This window comes from Misgurnus anguillicaudatus, chromosome 10 (genome assembly GCF_027580225.2).
Source record: "Misgurnus anguillicaudatus chromosome 10, ASM2758022v2, whole genome shotgun sequence".
NCBI classification, from domain to species: domain Eukaryota; kingdom Metazoa; phylum Chordata; class Actinopteri; order Cypriniformes; family Cobitidae; genus Misgurnus; species Misgurnus anguillicaudatus.
In genome coordinates, this window is record NC_073346.2 from 18,600,657 (window position 1) to 18,619,471 (window position 18,815).

At 41.8% G+C, this 18,815-nt stretch overlaps 1 protein-coding gene and 5 long non-coding RNA genes across 6 annotated transcripts in view; all 6 read right to left on the reverse strand.

Moving 5' to 3' along the window:
* LOC141367377 (cell adhesion molecule CEACAM6-like) overlaps positions 1-18,815 on the reverse strand; it is a 43,329-nt gene that overhangs the window by 5,500 nt on the left and 19,014 nt on the right. The window lies entirely within an intron of this gene.
* On the reverse strand, positions 1,181-3,360 carry LOC141367354 (uncharacterized). Its single transcript, XR_012371710.1, has 4 exons — positions 3,154-3,360; positions 2,375-2,586; positions 1,836-2,286; positions 1,181-1,320 (listed from the first exon to the last, which is right to left on the reverse strand). It is a non-coding gene; the product is annotated as an uncharacterized lncRNA (long non-coding RNA).
* On the reverse strand, positions 3,781-7,127 carry LOC141367226 (uncharacterized). Its single transcript, XR_012371497.1, has 4 exons — positions 6,921-7,127; positions 6,142-6,353; positions 5,602-6,052; positions 3,781-5,085 (listed from the first exon to the last, which is right to left on the reverse strand). It is a non-coding gene; the product is annotated as an uncharacterized lncRNA (long non-coding RNA).
* Positions 7,549-10,899, reverse strand: LOC141367227 (uncharacterized). The gene is made up of 4 exons (XR_012371498.1): positions 10,688-10,899; positions 9,909-10,120; positions 9,370-9,820; positions 7,549-8,853 (listed from the first exon to the last, which is right to left on the reverse strand). It is a non-coding gene; the product is annotated as an uncharacterized lncRNA (long non-coding RNA).
* LOC141367228 (uncharacterized) lies at positions 11,316-14,660 on the reverse strand. The gene is made up of 4 exons (XR_012371499.1): positions 14,455-14,660; positions 13,676-13,887; positions 13,137-13,587; positions 11,316-12,620 (listed from the first exon to the last, which is right to left on the reverse strand). It is a non-coding gene; the product is annotated as an uncharacterized lncRNA (long non-coding RNA).
* Positions 15,083-18,428, reverse strand: LOC141367229 (uncharacterized). The gene is made up of 4 exons (XR_012371500.1): positions 18,222-18,428; positions 17,443-17,654; positions 16,904-17,354; positions 15,083-16,387 (listed from the first exon to the last, which is right to left on the reverse strand). It is a non-coding gene; the product is annotated as an uncharacterized lncRNA (long non-coding RNA).

Consider the following 18,815-nt stretch of genomic DNA (forward strand, 5'->3'; position numbering starts at 1 on the left):
CCAACACACTTTAAATACCTTTACAACTTTTATTTTTCACCCAGAATGTGTTTCATTTAAAAAGCAATGCATGAAAACACAAGTAAACAAGATCTGTTTAGTTTAAAGCTCTCTCACCACAACAAGGTACAGATCTACGAGCGAGAACACGAGACAAGACGAGAGACAAACATTTACTACCATTTGCAAACATTAATTAAACATGGAGCTGACATACATAAATCACAAGGACACGCACACATAAATAACATTAATAATAACCAAAAACACTTAACAGTTAAAAACACAAACTTGAACTTAAGATAAAAATAAACAATTGGTTTGTACAGGCAAAAGACCAATAAAGAACAGGATTATCCAAAGACTCAGGTCACCAATCAACAAATAAAGGCTCAAGCCATTCCTGTCTCTTAAATTTTTTTGTGTGTTTTCTTTGGCAAACTTTTGTTAAACATGAAACAGACAAAGACATACAAACATCACAAAGTCATGAAGCTGACATAGACAAACAACCAGCATGACAAAAACACAGATTATCTGAACATGAACAACCATTAAAGGGTATGTAAACTGATTAAGGTTAAAATTAATGAGGTTAGATTGGCCTTGACATTTAACATAGGCAAGAACATGTTTGTATAAATAAAGATACTATAAAGTGCACTAAAACAGCAACATAAATAATAATAAAAAACAAACACAAGAATATTCTTAAGTTAAACTGCAAAGTGCATTTTGTTTACTTTTGAACTATATAAATCAATAGATTGTACTTGCTGAAGCACTTTAAAACAACAAACAAGCCTCTTTCTCTCTCCTACAGATGGCACAGGAGAAGTGGCATCACACAGGTAAGTTATTTACACAGTTCTCCTCTTTTCCAACTCGTACAGCACATTGTTAAACCCAGAGGTGGTGGATTTCCTAGTGGATGGACAGTAGGAAAATATCTTCTGGGTGCTTACAGACACTTTTTCCTTGAAAGGTGTGTACCTCTTCCAATGTCCAACACAATTAGGCACGTGGCAAGCCCCACTGCAAAGACTTGTTAGGCATGAATCCCTTGACTGTTGGGGCTGGAGGTACAAAGCTCCGGGCTGCACGATGGCCCATGAAACAGGATGGAGGGAGCCTGTGGCTGTGCGGGGAGAACCAGCAGTATGGGTGCTGTCGACATAGGGGGTGATCATAGGTGGGCGCAGCAGGCTTTGGCTGGAGGTGGGTGGACGCAGCAGGCCTTGGCCGAGTGGAGGAGGATGATGCCATGGGCTGAACGGGCCGGTTCACAGCAGGCACAGGCTATGGCTCTTCAAAAATAATCTGGAAATATAAAATAAACATGTAATGAGTATTGTAAGGAGTATTGTAATTTCCTAAATAAAGATAGCTCCTCCCCAAAGAGCACAGCATGAGATCACCATGAAGGCTCGGGAAAACAACTCTCTACGATTCACAGTTGACTTCCCACCGAGACCATTTGGTTTTCAGAGATCACACTTTTAGGATGTCATACATTTGTATTCTCATTCTCTCAAAGCAAACTGTACATGAAATGCCACATGCACAAAGAATCTGAAACTGATCTTATTTGTTTTCACTCAATGCAAGTGGTTAATGGTCTCACTCACTCACTACAATGTTAAAGTTTAAGCAAACTTCATTCAATGTTGATAGACACCTCCCATCTTAGGCATAAATGTTTGTCGTTGGTTTCCACCATTTGGGCCTACGGATGGATGGGTGATATATCCCCCCCCCCCCCACAGTATTGTTATGATGTGTGCGATTTGCTTTCCACAGCCAACAGGTGAAACAAAGTGCTTATGACAACTTACCTCCGCTTCTCACCACGCCCATCCAGCCTCATGATGAACATGCTGGTACTGGACCTGAGGCCGGTCTGGTGTTGTGAGGGATGTTGGCAGCACAGGAGCTTCCGGGAACGGTGCATCCGACAGCACTTTCGGGTGAGGCATCCCCTTCGGCAGTACCGTCGCCCCGTAGTATTTTTCTCCTCCCTGGCAGTGAAAGATGAGATGGACTTGGTATTTAAGTTGGGCAGTGAAATGGCAAGACCGCCAAGGATGGGGACTTCTCGAACTCTGCAATCCTCTTATACTGTCCCTTCAAAGAAGCGGTGACCTGGCTGAGGTGAGCTGATTGGCTGGTGCTCGGTTCTTCAGGAGGAGGAGGTAGAGGAGGCGACTGTCCTTGGTCCCCTGTGCCGCCTGAGCGTACGTCATGCAGCCAAACTTGCTCTTCTGAGCTGCTCTGAATCCATTGTCACTGAAAATGATATTATGAAATGTTGTGTTGGTGTGTTAGATGTTTAATTATCTATTTCATCATAGGTTTCAACTGCTATTGAACTCACCGACCACAGTTGTTATCCACATACACACCCTTTGGATCAGGAGTGTTGGCACGGCAAAAGCGGGCGACCAGACCTCTGGCTATGCGTACGCAATACCTCTCGGACCCGGACAGCACCACTGTGGTCAAGAACTGACCCCACTCATTCAGCACGATGGTGACGTACTGCACGGTGCCCTCCCTGGCCGTTGTTGTAGATCCTACCTTGAGAATCTATAAAAACAAAGCAGAACATTCATTGTGTGGTGTTTATCAACAATCAGTCTGTTCCATATGATCACATTGATCATTAACATCTTTACACTTCTAAAGCATATTTACACATCGAATTTTAACTCCACACTATTGTAACAGCATCTCTATGGTCTTAAGACGTGAGCTAGAGTGTCTGATGACGTTTTTGAAGTATTTCCAGGGAATTTCAGGTCATTTCATCGGCGATTGGTAGCTCGTTAATTCATTTCCAATGCATTCGGTTAATATATAGTATATATTATTTAATATAAGCATATTTAAGCTCTACATTTCGAGTCCACACATTAGTAGTACATTTGTCAAGGTCTCAACATGTAAAATGAATAGTCTGGTCGCATTTAAAACGCATTTCAGAGATCAAACCTAGCTATTTTGATGTAAACAAGTGGTGCTAGCCTAGTCAATCGGTGGTCTCAGTACGGCGCTAATGAGATATTATCATGTAAAACCTTAAATATCAGGCAAATTATTAAAAAATATAACGCGTTTCATTTATAACTTAGCACATAATTATAACAAACGTACCTGCGAGTAAACAAACACAGTCCATCGGTCCTCAATGACAACGAATCCAAATGTGAATATTTACTAGTCCTGAATAAATTAGATGACGTTTTCCGATCCTCGCTCAATGATTGGTCCGTTGAGCGCCGAGCTCTGCTCAGCATTGCTCAACCATTGGCTGATCGCTGCTCAGCTCTGCTCAGCTCTGCTCAACCATTGGACGGCTGCCGATCGCTTAGGTACTTGGAGGGGAACTTGCTGGAATACGGCTCATGACCCCTGCAAGTACATATTGCTCAACCCTGGGATCGATCGAAAGTGATCAAAGCGGATGGCGCCAACGCTGGTTAACGTACTTAAGTGTTATTTACAGAAATTGTAAATTTACAGGCCTAGTTGATTAAAATCCACTAATCTGTTGAATGTGTTGTTTATTATTTTCATAGTTTGAGTTGATGTAACTGATGAGATTCATACAGTCAAGTGAAAAAGTTTTATTTTTTTGGACTGAATTAAGAAAGGTTGTAATGTATCAGTGCACTCTCTTTGTCTGGAAGACTTCTACTTGCTTTGATGTGTTTTATTTTACACTATCCCACCCCTTCTGAAACCCAAGCATACAGGACAGAGACTCCAACACACTTTAAATACCTTTACAACTTTTATTTTTCACCCAGAATGTGTTTCATTTAAAAAGCAATGCATGAAAACACAAGTAAACAAGATCTGTTTAGTTTAAAGCTCTCTCACCACAACAAGGTACAGATCTACGAGCGAGAACACGAGACAAGACGAGAGACAAACATTTACTACCATTTGCAAACATTAATTAAACATGGAGCTGACATACATAAATCACAAGGACACGCACACATAAATAACATTAATAATAACCAAAAACACTTAACAGTTAAAAACACAAACTTGTACTTAAGATAAAAATAAACAATTGGTTTGTACAGGCAAAAGCCCAATAAAGAACAGGATTATCCAAAGACTCAGGTCACCAATCAACAAATAAAGGCTCAAGCCATTCCTGTCTCTTAAATTTTTTTGTGTGTTTTCTTTGGCAAACTTTTGTTAAACATGAAACAGACAAAGACATACAAACATCACAAAGTCATGAAGCTGACAAAGACAAACAACACGCATGACAAAAACACAGATTATCTGAACATGAACAACCATTAAAGGGTATGTAAACTGATTAAGGTTAAAATTAATGAGGTTAGATTGGCCTTGACATTGAACATAGGCCAGAACATGTTTGTATAAATAAAGATACTATAAAGTGCACTAAAACAGCAACATAAATAATAATAAAAAACAAACACAAGAATATTCTTAAGTTAAACTGCAAAGTGCATTTTGTTTACTTTTGAACTATATAAATCAATAGATTGTACTTGCTGAAGCACTTTAAAACAACAAACAAGCCTCTTTCTCTCTCCTACAGATGGCACAGGAGAAGTGGCATCACACAGGTAAGTTATTTACACAGTTCTCCTCTTTTCCAACTCGTACAGCACATTGTTAAACCCAGAGGTGGTGGATTTCCTAGTGGATGGACAGTAGGAAAATATCTTCTGGGTGCTTACAGACACTTTTTCCTTGAAAGGTGTGTACCTCTTCCAATGTCCAACACAATTAGGCACGTGGCAAGCCCCACTGCAAAGACTTGTTAGGCATGAATCCCTTGACTGTTGGGGCTGGAGGTACAAAGCTCCGGGCTGCACGATGGCCCATGAAACAGGATGGAGGGAGCCTGTGGCTGTGCGGGGAGAACCAGCAGTATGGGTGCTGTCGACATAGGGGGTGATCATAGGTGGGCGCAGCAGGCTTTGGCTGGAGGTGGGTGGACGCAGCAGGCCTTGGCCGAGTGGAGGAGGATGATGCCATGGGCTGAACGGGCCGGTTCACAGCAGGCACAGGCTATGGCTCTTCAAAAATAATCTGGAAATATAAAATAAACATGTAATGAGTATTGTAAGGAGTATTGTAATTTCCTAAATAAAGATAGCTCCTCCCCAAAGAGCACAGCATGAGATCACCATGAAGGCTCGGGAAAACAACTCTCTACGATTCACAGTTGACTTCCCACCGAGACCATTTGGTTTTCAGAGATCACACTTTTAGGATGTCATACATTTGTATTCTCATTCTCTCAAAGCAAACTGTACATGAAATGCCACATGCACAAAGAATCTGAAACTGATCTTATTTGTTTTCACTCAATGCAAGTGGTTAATGGTCTCACTCACCTCACTACAATGTTAAAGTTTAAGCAAACTTCATTCAATGTTGATAGACACCTCCCATCTTAGGCATAAATGTTTGTCGTTGGTTTCCACCATTTGGGCCTACGGATGGATGGGTGATATATCCCCCCCCCCCCCACAGTATTGTTATGATGTGTGCGATTTGCTTTCCACAGCCAACAGGTGAAACAAAGTGCTTATGACAACTTACCTCCGCTTCTCACCACGCCCATCCAGCCTCATGATGAACATGCTGGTACTGGACCTGAGGCCGGTCTGGTGTTGTGAGGGATGTTGGCAGCACAGGAGCTTCCGGGAACGGTGCATCCGACAGCACTTTCGGGTGAGGCATCCCCTTCGGCAGTACCGTCGCCCCGTAGTATTTTTCTCCTCCCTGGCAGTGAAAGATGAGATGGACTTGGTATTTAAGTTGGGCAGTGAAATGGCAAGACCGCCAAGGATGGGGACTTCTCGAACTCTGCAATCCTCTTATACTGTCCCTTCAAAGAAGCGGTGACCTGGCTGAGGTGAGCTGATTGGCTGGTGCTCGGTTCTTCAGGAGGAGGAGGTAGAGGAGGCGACTGTCCTTGGTCCCCTGTGCCGCCTGAGCGTACGTCATGCAGCCAAACTTGCTCTTCTGAGCTGCTCTGAATCCATTGTCACTGAAAATGATATTATGAAATGTTGTGTTGGTGTGTTAGATGTTTAATTATCTATTTCATCATAGGTTTTCAACTGCTATTGAACTCACCGACCACAGTTGTTATCCACATACACACCCTTTGGATCAGGAGTGTTGGCACGGCAAAAGCGGGCGACCAGACCTCTGGCTATGCGTACGCAACACCTCTCGGACCCGGACAGCACCACTGTGGTCAAGAACTGACCCCACTCATTCAGCACGATGGTGACGTACTGCACGGTGCCCTCCCTGGCCGTTGTTGTAGATCCTACCTTGAGAATCTATAAAAACAAAGCAGAACATTCATTGTGTGGTGTTTATCAACAATCAGTCTGTTCCATATGATCACATTGATCATTAACATCTTTACACTTCTAAAGCATATTTACACATCGAATTTTAACTCCACACTATTGTAACAGCATCTCTATGGTCTTAAGACGTGAGCTAGAGTGTCTGATGACGTTTTTGAAGTATTTCCAGGGAATTTCAGGTCATTTCATCGGCGATTGGTAGCTCGTTAATTCATTTCCAATGCATTCGGTTAATATATAGTATATATTATTTAATATAAGCATATTTAAGCTCTACATTTCGAGTCCACACATTAGTAGTACATTTGTCAAGGTCTCAACATGTAAAATGAATAGTCTGGTCGCATTTAAAACGCATTTCAGAGATCAAACCTAGCTATTTTGATGTAAACAAGTGGTGCTAGCCTAGTCAATCGGTGGTCTCAGTACGGCGCTAATGAGATATTATCATGTAAAACCTTAAATATCAGGCAAATTATTAAAAAATATAACGCGTTTCATTTATAACTTAGCACATAATTATAACAAACGTACCTGCGAGTAAACAAACACAGTCCATCGGTCCTCAATGACAACGAATCCAAATGTGAATATTTACTAGTCCTGAATAAATTAGATGACGTTTTCCGATCCTCGCTCAATGATTGGTCCGTTGAGCGCCGAGCTCTGCTCAGCATTGCTCAACCATTGGCTGATCGCTGCTCAGCTCTGCTCAGCTCTGCTCAACCATTGGACGGCTGCCGATCGCTTAGGTACTTGGAGGGGAACTTGCTGGAATACCGGCTCATGACCCCTGCAAGTACATATTGCTCAACCCTGGGATCGATCGAAAGTGATCAAAGCGGATGGCGCCAACGCTGGTTAACGTACTTAAGTGTTATTTACAGAAATTGTAAATTTACAGGCCTAGTTGATTAAAATCCACTAATCTGTTGAATGTGTTGTTTATTATTTTCATAGTTTGAGTTGATGTAACTGATGAGATTCATACAGTCAAGTGAAAAAGTTTTATTTTTTTGGACTGAATTAAGAAAGGTTGTAATGTATCAGTGCACTCTCTTTGTCTGGAAGACTTCTACTTGCTTTGATGTGTTTTATTTTACACTATCCCACCCCTTCTGAAACCCAAGCATACAGGACAGAGACTCCAACACACTTTAAATACCTTTACAACTTTTATTTTTCACCCAGAATGTGTTTCATTTAAAAAGCAATGCATGAAAACACAAGTAAACAAGATCTGTTTAGTTTAAAGCTCTCTCACCACAACAAGGTACAGATCTACGAGCGAGAACACGAGACAAGACGAGAGACAAACATTTACTACCATTTGCAAACATTAATTAAACATGGAGCTGACATACATAAATCACAAGGACACGCACACATAAATAACATTAATAATAACCAAAAACACTTAACAGTTAAAAACACAAACTTGTACTTAAGATAAAAATAAACAATTGGTTTGTACAGGCAAAAGCCCAATAAAGAACAGGATTATCCAAAGACTCAGGTCACCAATCAACAAATAAAGGCTCAAGCCATTCCTGTCTCTTAAATTTTTTTGTGTGTTTTCTTTGGCAAACTTTTGTTAAACATGAAACAGACAAAGACATACAAACATCACAAAGTCATGAAGCTGACAAAGACAAACAACACGCATGACAAAAACACAGATTATCTGAACATGAACAACCATTAAAGGGTATGTAAACTGATTAAGGTTAAAATTAATGAGGTTAGATTGGCCTTGACATTGAACATAGGCCAGAACATGTTTGTATAAATAAAGATACTATAAAGTGCACTAAAACAGCAACATAAATAATAATAAAAAACAAACACAAGAATATTCTTAAGTTAAACTGCAAAGTGCATTTTGTTTACTTTTGAACTATATAAATCAATAGATTGTACTTGCTGAAGCACTTTAAAACAACAAACAAGCCTCTTTCTCTCTCCTACAGATGGCACAGGAGAAGTGGCATCACACAGGTAAGTTATTTACACAGTTCTCCTCTTTTCCAACTCGTACAGCACATTGTTAAACCCAGAGGTGGTGGATTTCCTAGTGGATGGACAGTAGGAAAATATCTTCTGGGTGCTTACAGACACTTTTTCCTTGAAAGGTGTGTACCTCTTCCAATGTCCAACACAATTAGGCACGTGGCAAGCCCCACTGCAAAGACTTGTTAGGCATGAATCCCTTGACTGTTGGGGCTGGAGGTACAAAGCTCCGGGCTGCACGATGGCCCATGAAACAGGATGGAGGGAGCCTGTGGCTGTGCGGGGAGAACCAGCAGTATGGGTGCTGTCGACATAGGGGGTGATCATAGGTGGGCGCAGCAGGCTTTGGCTGGAGGTGGGTGGACGCAGCAGGCCTTGGCCGAGTGGAGGAGGATGATGCCATGGGCTGAACGGGCCGGTTCACAGCAGGCACAGGCTATGGCTCTTCAAAAATAATCTGGAAATATAAAATAAACATGTAATGAGTATTGTAAGGAGTATTGTAATTTCCTAAATAAAGATAGCTCCTCCCCAAAGAGCACAGCATGAGATCACCATGAAGGCTCGGGAAAACAACTCTCTACGATTCACAGTTGACTTCCCACCGAGACCATTTGGTTTTCAGAGATCACACTTTTAGGATGTCATACATTTGTATTCTCATTCTCTCAAAGCAAACTGTACATGAAATGCCACATGCACAAAGAATCTGAAACTGATCTTATTTGTTTTCACTCAATGCAAGTGGTTAATGGTCTCACTCACTCACTACAATGTTAAAGTTTAAGCAAACTTCATTCAATGTTGATAGACACCTCCCATCTTAGGCATAAATGTTTGTCGTTGGTTTCCACCATTTGGGCCTACGGATGGATGGGTGATATATCCCCCCCCCCCCCCACAGTATTGTTATGATGTGTGCGATTTGCTTTCCACAGCCAACAGGTGAAACAAAGTGCTTATGACAACTTACCTCCGCTTCTCACCACGCCCATCCAGCCTCATGATGAACATGCTGGTACTGGACCTGAGGCCGGTCTGGTGTTGTGAGGGATGTTGGCAGCACAGGAGCTTCCGGGAACGGTGCATCCGACAGCACTTTCGGGTGAGGCATCCCCTTCGGCAGTACCGTCGACCCGTAGTATTTTTCTCCTCCCTGGCAGTGAAAGATGAGATGGACTTGGTATTTAAGTTGGGCAGTGAAATGGCAAGACCGCCAAGGATGGGGACTTCTCGAACTCTGCAATCCTCTTATACTGTCCCTTCAAAGAAGCGGTGACCTGGCTGAGGTGAGCTGATTGGCTGGTGCTCGGTTCTTCAGGAGGAGGAGGTAGAGGAGGCGACTGTCCTTGGTCCCCTGTGCCGCCTGAGCGTACGTCATGCAGCCAAACTTGCTCTTCTGAGCTGCTCTGAATCCATTGTCACTGAAAATGATATTATGAAATGTTGTGTTGGTGTGTTAGATGTTTAATTATCTATTTCATCATAGGTTTCAACTGCTATTGAACTCACCGACCACAGTTGTTATCCACATACACACCCTTTGGATCAGGAGTGTTGGCACGGCAAAAGCGGGCGACCAGACCTCTGGCTATGCGTACGCAACACCTCTCGGACCCGGACAGCACCACTGTGGTCAAGAACTGACCCCACTCATTCAGCACGATGGTGACGTACTGCACGGTGCCCTCCCTGGCCGTTGTTGTAGATCCTACCTTGAGAATCTATAAAAACAAAGCAGAACATTCATTGTGTGGTGTTTATCAACAATCAGTCTGTTCCATATGATCACATTGATCATTAACATCTTTACACTTCTAAAGCATATTTACACATCGAATTTTAACTCCACACTATTGTAACAGCATCTCTATGGTCTTAAGACGTGAGCTAGAGTGTCTGATGACGTTTTTGAAGTATTTCCAGGGAATTTCAGGTCATTTCATCGGCGATTGGTAGCTCGTTAATTCATTTCCAATGCATTCGGTTAATATATAGTATATATTATTTAATATAAGCATATTTAAGCTCTACATTTCGAGTCCACACATTAGTAGTACATTTGTCAAGGTCTCAACATGTAAAATGAATAGTCTGGTCGCATTTAAAACGCATTTCAGAGATCAAACCTAGCTATTTTGATGTAAACAAGTGGTGCTAGCCTAGTCAATCGGTGGTCTCAGTACGGCGCTAATGAGATATTATCATGTAAAACCTTAAATATCAGGCAAATTATTAAAAAATATAACGCGTTTCATTTATAACTTAGCACATAATTATAACAAACGTACCTGCGAGTAAACAAACACAGTCCATCGGTCCTCAATGACAACGAATCCAAATGTGAATATTTACTAGTCCTGAATAAATTAGATGACGTTTTCCGATCCTCGCTCAATGATTGGTCCGTTGAGCGCCGAGCTCTGCTCAGCATTGCTCAACCATTGGCTGATCGCTGCTCAGCTCTGCTCAGCTCTGCTCAACCATTGGACGGCTGCCGATCGCTTAGGTACTTGGAGGGGAACTTGCTGGAATACCGGCTCATGACCCCTGCAAGTACATATTGCTCAACCCTGGGATCGATCGAAAGTGATCAAAGCGGATGGCGCCAACGCTGGTTAACGTACTTAAGTGTTATTTACAGAAATTGTAAATTTACAGGCCTAGTTGATTAAAATCCACTAATCTGTTGAATGTGTTGTTTATTATTTTCATAGTTTGAGTTGATGTAACTGATGAGATTCATACAGTCAAGTGAAAAAGTTTTATTTTTTTGGACTGAATTAAGAAAGGTTGTAATGTATCAGTGCACTCTCTTTGTCTGGAAGACTTCTACTTGCTTTGATGTGTTTTATTTTACACTATCCCACCCCTTCTGAAACCCAAGCATACAGGACAGAGACTCCAACACACTTTAAATACCTTTACAACTTTTATTTTTCACCCAGAATGTGTTTCATTTAAAAAGCAATGCATGAAAACACAAGTAAACAAGATCTGTTTAGTTTAAAGCTCTCTCACCACAACAAGGTACAGATCTACGAGCGAGAACACGAGACAAGACGAGAGACAAACATTTACTACCATTTGCAAACATTAATTAAACATGGAGCTGACATACATAAATCACAAGGACACGCACACATAAATAACATTAATAATAACCAAAAACACTTAACAGTTAAAAACACAAACTTGTACTTAAGATAAAAATAAACAATTGGTTTGTACAGGCAAAAGCCCAATAAAGAACAGGATTATCCAAAGACTCAGGTCACCAATCAACAAATAAAGGCTCAAGCCATTCCTGTCTCTTAAATTTTTTTGTGTGTTTTCTTTGGCAAACTTTTGTTAAACATGAAACAGACAAAGACATACAAACATCACAAAGTCATGAAGCTGACAAAGACAAACAACACGCATGACAAAAACACAGATTATCTGAACATGAACAACCATTAAAGGGTATGTAAACTGATTAAGGTTAAAATTAATGAGGTTAGATTGGCCTTGACATTGAACATAGGCCAGAACATGTTTGTATAAATAAAGATACTATAAAGTGCACTAAAACAGCAACATAAATAATAATAAAAAACAAACACAAGAATATTCTTAAGTTAAACTGCAAAGTGCATTTTGTTTACTTTTGAACTATATAAATCAATAGATTGTACTTGCTGAAGCACTTTAAAACAACAAACAAGCCTCTTTCTCTCTCCTACAGATGGCACAGGAGAAGTGGCATCACACAGGTAAGTTATTTACACAGTTCTCCTCTTTTCCAACTCGTACAGCACATTGTTAAACCCAGAGGTGGTGGATTTCCTAGTGGATGGACAGTAGGAAAATATCTTCTGGGTGCTTACAGACACTTTTTCCTTGAAAGGTGTGTACCTCTTCCAATGTCCAACACAATTAGGCACGTGGCAAGCCCCACTGCAAAGACTTGTTAGGCATGAATCCCTTGACTGTTGGGGCTGGAGGTACAAAGCTCCGGGCTGCACGATGGCCCATGAAACAGGATGGAGGGAGCCTGTGGCTGTGCGGGGAGAACCAGCAGTATGGGTGCTGTCGACATAGGGGGTGATCATAGGTGGGCGCAGCAGGCTTTGGCTGGAGGTGGGTGGACGCAGCAGGCCTTGGCCGAGTGGAGGAGGATGATGCCATGGGCTGAACGGGCCGGTTCACAGCAGGCACAGGCTATGGCTCTTCAAAAATAATCTGGAAATATAAAATAAACATGTAATGAGTATTGTAAGGAGTATTGTAATTTCCTAAATAAAGATAGCTCCTCCCCAAAGAGCACAGCATGAGATCACCATGAAGGCTCGGGAAAACAACTCTCTACGATTCACAGTTGACTTCCCACCGAGACCATTTGGTTTTCAGAGATCACACTTTTAGGATGTCATACATTTGTATTCTCATTCTCTCAAAGCAAACTGTACATGAAATGCCACATGCACAAAGAATCTGAAACTGATCTTATTTGTTTTCACTCAATGCAAGTGGTTAATGGTCTCACTCACTCACTACAATGTTAAAGTTTAAGCAAACTTCATTCAATGTTGATAGACACCTCCCATCTTAGGCATAAATGTTTGTCGTTGGTTTCCACCATTTGGGCCTACGGATGGATGGGTGATATATCCCCCCCCCCCCCCACAGTATTGTTATGATGTGTGCGATTTGCTTTCCACAGCCAACAGGTGAAACAAAGTGCTTATGACAACTTACCTCCGCTTCTCACCACGCCCATCCAGCCTCATGATGAACATGCTGGTACTGGACCTGAGGCCGGTCTGGTGTTGTGAGGGATGTTGGCAGCACAGGAGCTTCCGGGAACGGTGCATCCGACAGCACTTTCGGGTGAGGCATCCCCTTCGGCAGTACCGTCGCCCCGTAGTATTTTTCTCCTCCCTGGCAGTGAAAGATGAGATGGACTTGGTATTTAAGTTGGGCAGTGAAATGGCAAGACCGCCAAGGATGGGGACTTCTCGAACTCTGCAATCCTCTTATACTGTCCCTTCAAAGAAGCGGTGACCTGGCTGAGGTGAGCTGATTGGCTGGTGCTCGGTTCTTCAGGAGGAGGAGGTAGAGGAGGCGACTGTCCTTGGTCCCCTGTGCCGCCTGAGCGTACGTCATGCAGCCAAACTTGCTCTTCTGAGCTGCTCTGAATCCATTGTCACTGAAAATGATATTATGAAATGTTGTGTTGGTGTGTTAGATGTTTAATTATCTATTTCATCATAGGTTTCAACTGCTATTGAACTCACCGACCACAGTTGTTATCCACATACACACCCTTTGGATCAGGAGTGTTGGCACGGCAAAAGCGGGCGACCAGACCTCTGGCTATGCGTACGCAATACCTCTCGGACCCGGACAGCACCACTGTGGTCAAGAACTGACCCCACTCATTCAGCACGATGGTGACGTACTGCACGGTGCCCTCCCTGGCCGTTGTTGTAGATCCTACCTTGAGAATCTATAAAAACAAAGCAGAACATTCATTGTGTGGTGTTTATCAACAATCAGTCTGTTCCATATGATCACATTGATCATTAACATCTTTACACTTCTAAAGCATATTTACACATCGAATTTTAACTCCACACTATTGTAACAGCATCTCTATGGTCTTAAGACGTGAGCTAGAGTGTCTGATGACGTTTTTGAAGTATTTCCAGGGAATTTCAGGTCATTTCATCGGCGATTGGTAGCTCGTTAATTCATTTCCAATGCATTCGGTTAATATATAGTATATATTATTTAATATAAGCATATTTAAGCTCTACATTTCGAGTCCACACATTAGTAGTACATTTGTCAAGGTCTCAACATGTAAAATGAATAGTCTGGTCGCATTTAAAACGCATTTCAGAGATCAAACCTAGCTATTTTGATGTAAACAAGTGGTGCTAGCCTAGTCAATCGGTGGTCTCAGTACGGCGCTAATGAGATATTATCATGTAAAACCTTAAATATCAGGCAAATTATTAAAAAATATAACGCGTTTCATTTATAACTTAGCACATAATTATAACAAACGTACCTGCGAGTAAACAAACACAGTCCATCGGTCCTCAATGACAACGAATCCAAATGTGAATATTTACTAGTCCTGAATAAATTAGATGACGTTTTCCGATCCTCGCTCAATGATTGGTCCGTTGAGCGCCGAGCTCTGCTCAGCATTGCTCAACCATTGGCTGATCGCTGCTCAGCTCTGCTCAGCTCTGCTCAACCATTGGACGGCTGCCGATCGCTTAGGTACTTGGAGGGGAACTTGCTGGAATACCGGCTCATGACCCCTGCAAGTACATATTGCTCAACCCTGGGATCGATCGAAAGTGATCAAAGCGGATGGCGCCAACGCTGGTTAACGTACTTAAGTGTTATTTACAGAAATTGTAAATTTACAGGCCTAGTTGATTAAAATCCACTAATCTGTTGAATGTGTTGTTTATTATTTTCATAGTTTGAGTTGATGTAACTGATGAGATTCATACAGTCAAGTGAAAAAGTTTTATTTTTTTGGACTGAATTAAGAAAGGTTGTAATGTATCAGTGCACTCTCTTTGTCTGGAAGACTTCTACTTGCTTTGATGTGTTTTATTTTACACTATCCCACCCCTTCTGAAACCCAAGCATACAGGACAGAGACTCCAACACACTTTAAATACCTTTACAACTTTTATTTTTCACCCAGAATGTGTTTCATTTAAAAAGCAATGCATGAAAACACAAGTAAACAAGATCTGTTTAGTTTAAAGCTCTCTCACCACAACAAGGTACAGATCTACGAGCGAGAACACGAGACAAGACGAGAGACAAACATTTACTACCATTTGCAAACATTAATTAAACATGGAGCTGACATACATAAATCACAAGGACACGCACACATAAATAACATTAATAATAACCAAAAACACTTAACAGTTAAAAACACAAACTTGTACTTAAGATAAAAATAAACAATTGGTTTGTACAGGCAAAAGCCCAATAAAGAACAGGATTATCCAAAGACTCAGGTCACCAATCAACAAATAAAGGCTCAAGCCATTCCTGTCTCTTAAATTTTTTTGTGTGTTTTCTTTGGCAAACTTTTGTTAAACATGAAACAGACAAAGACATACAAACATCACAAAGTCATGAAGCTGACAAAGACAAACAACACGCATGACAAAAACACAGATTATCTGAACATGAACAACCATTAAAGGGTATGTAAACTGATTAAGGTTAAAATTAATGAGGTTAGATTGGCCTTGACATTGAACATAGGCCAGAACATGTTTGTATAAATAAAGATACTATAAAGTGCACTAAAACAGCAACATAAATAATAATAAAAAACAAACACAAGAATATTCTTAAGTTAAACTGCAAAGTGCATTTTGTTTACTTTTGAACTATATAAATCAATAGATTGTACTTGCTGAAGCACTTTAAAACAACAAACAAGCCTCTTTCTCTCTCCTACAGATGGCACAGGAGAAGTGGCATCACACAGGTAAGTTATTTACACAGTTCTCCTCTTTTCCAACTCGTACAGCACATTGTTAAACCCAGAGGTGGTGGATTTCCTAGTGGATGGACAGTAGGAAAATATCTTCTGGGTGCTTACAGACACTTTTTCCTTGAAAGGTGTGTACCTCTTCCAATGTCCAACACAATTAGGCACGTGGCAAGCCCCACTGCAAAGACTTGTTAGGCATGAATCCCTTGACTGTTGGGGCTGGAGGTACAAAGCTCCGGGCTGCACGATGGCCCATGAAACAGGATGGAGGGAGCCTGTGGCTGTGCGGGGAGAACCAGCAGTATGGGTGCTGTCGACATAGGGGGTGATCATAGGTGGGCGCAGCAGGCTTTGGCTGGAGGTGGGTGGACGCAGCAGGCCTTGGCCGAGTGGAGGAGGATGATGCCATGGGCTGAACGGGCCGGTTCACAGCAGGCACAGGCTATGGCTCTTCAAAAATAATCTGGAAATATAAAATAAACATGTAATGAGTATTGTAAGGAGTATTGTAATTTCCTAAATAAAGATAGCTCCTCCCCAAAGAGCACAGCATGAGATCACCATGAAGGCTCGGGAAAACAACTCTCTACGATTCACAGTTGACTTCCCACCGAGACCATTTGGTTTTCAGAGATCACACTTTTAGGATGTCATACATTTGTATTCTCATTCTCTCAAAGCAAACTGTACATGAAATGCCACATGCACAAAGAATCTGAAACTGATCTTATTTGTTTTCACTCAATGCAAGTGGTTAATGGTCTCACTCACTCACTACAATGTTAAAGTTTAAGCAAACTTCATTCAATGTTGATAGACACCTCCCATCTTAGGCATAAATGTTTGTCGTTGGTTTCCACCATTTGGGCCTACGGATGGATGGGTGATATATCCCCCCCCCCCCCCACAGTATTGTTATGATGTGTGCGATTTGCTTTCCACAGCCAACAGGTGAAACAAAGTGCTTATGACAACTTACCTCCGCTTCTCACCACGCCCATCCAGCCTCATGATGAACATGCTGGTACTGGACCTGAGGCCGGTCTGGTGTTGTGAGGGATGTTGGCAGCACAGGAGCTTCCGGGAACGGTGCATCCGACAGCACTTTCGGGTGAGGCATCCCCTTCGGCAGTACCGTCGCCCCGTAGTATTTTTCTCCTCCCTGGCAGTGAAAGATGAGATGGACTTGGTATTTAAGTTGGGCAGTGAAATGGCAAGACCGCCAAGGATGGGGACTTCTCGAACTCTGCAATCCTCTTATACTGTCCCTTCAAAGAAGCGGTGACCTGGCTGAGGTGAGCTGATTGGCTGGTGCTCGGTTCTTCAGGAGGAGGAGGTAGAGGAGGCGACTGTCCTTGGTCCCCTGTGCCGCCTGAGCGTACGTCATGCAGCCAAACTTGCTCTTCTGAGCTGCTCTGAATCCATTGTCACTGAAAATGATATTATGAAATGTTGTGTTGGTGTGTTAGATGTTTAATTATCTATTTCATCATAGGTTTCAACTGCTATTGAACTCACCGACCACAGTTGTTATCCACATACACACCCTTTGGATCAGGAGTGTTGGCACGGCAAAAGCGGGCGACCAGACCTCTGGCTATGCGTACGCAATACCTCTCGGACCCGGACAGCACCACTGTGGTCAAGAACTGACCCCACTCATTCAGCACGATGGTGACGTACTGCACGGTGCCCTCCCTGGCCGTTGTTGTAGATCCTACCTTGAGAATCTATAAAAACAAAGCAGAACATTCATTGTGTGGTGTTTATCAACAATCAGTCTGTTCCATATGATCACATTGATCATTAACATCTTTACACTTCTAAAGCATATTTACACATCGAATTTTAACTCCACACTATTGTAACAGCATCTCTATGGTCTTAAGACGTGAGCTAGAGTGTCTGATGACGTTTTTGAAGTATTTCCAGGGAATTTCAGGTCATTTCATCGGCGATTGGTAGCTCGTTAATTCATTTCCAATGCATTCGGTTAATATATAGTATATATTATTTAATATAAGCATATTTAAGCTCTACATTTCGAGTCCACACATTAGTAGTACATTTGTCAAGGTCTCAACATGTAAAATGAATAGTCTGGTCGCATTTAAAACGCATTTCAGAGATCAAACCTAGCTATTTTGATGTAAACAAGTGGTGCTAGCCTAGTCAATCGGTGGTCTCAGTACGGCGCTAATGAGATATTATCATGTAAAACCTTAAATATCAGGCAAATTATTAAAAAATATAACGCGTTTCATTTATAACTTAGCACATAATTATAACAAACGTACCTGCGAGTAAACAAACACAGTCCATCGGTCCTCAATGACAACGAATCCAAATGTGAATATTTACTAGTCCTGAATAAATTAGATGACGTTTTCCGATCCTCGCTCAATGATTGGTCCGTTGAGCGCCGAGCTCTGCTCAGCATTGCTCAACCATTGGCTGATCGCTGCTCAGCTCTGCTCAGCTCTGCTCAACCATTGGACGGCTGCCGATCGCTTAGGTACTTGGAGGGGAACTTGCTGGAATACGGCTCATGACCCCTGCAAGTACATATTGCTCAACCCTGGGATCGATCGAAAGTGATCAAAGCGGATGGCGCCAACGCTGGTTAACGTACTTAAGTGTTATTTACAGAAATTGTAAATTTACAGGCCTAGTTGATTAAAATCCACTAATCTGTTGAATGTGTTGTTTATTATTTTCATAGTTTGAGTTGATGTAACTGATGAGATTCATACAGTCAAGTGAAAAAGTTTTATTTTTTTGGACTGAATTAAGAAAGGTTGTAATGTATCAGTGCACTCTCTTTGTCTGGAAGACTTCTACTTGCTTTGATGTGTTTTATTTTACACTATCCCACCCCTTCTGAAACCCAA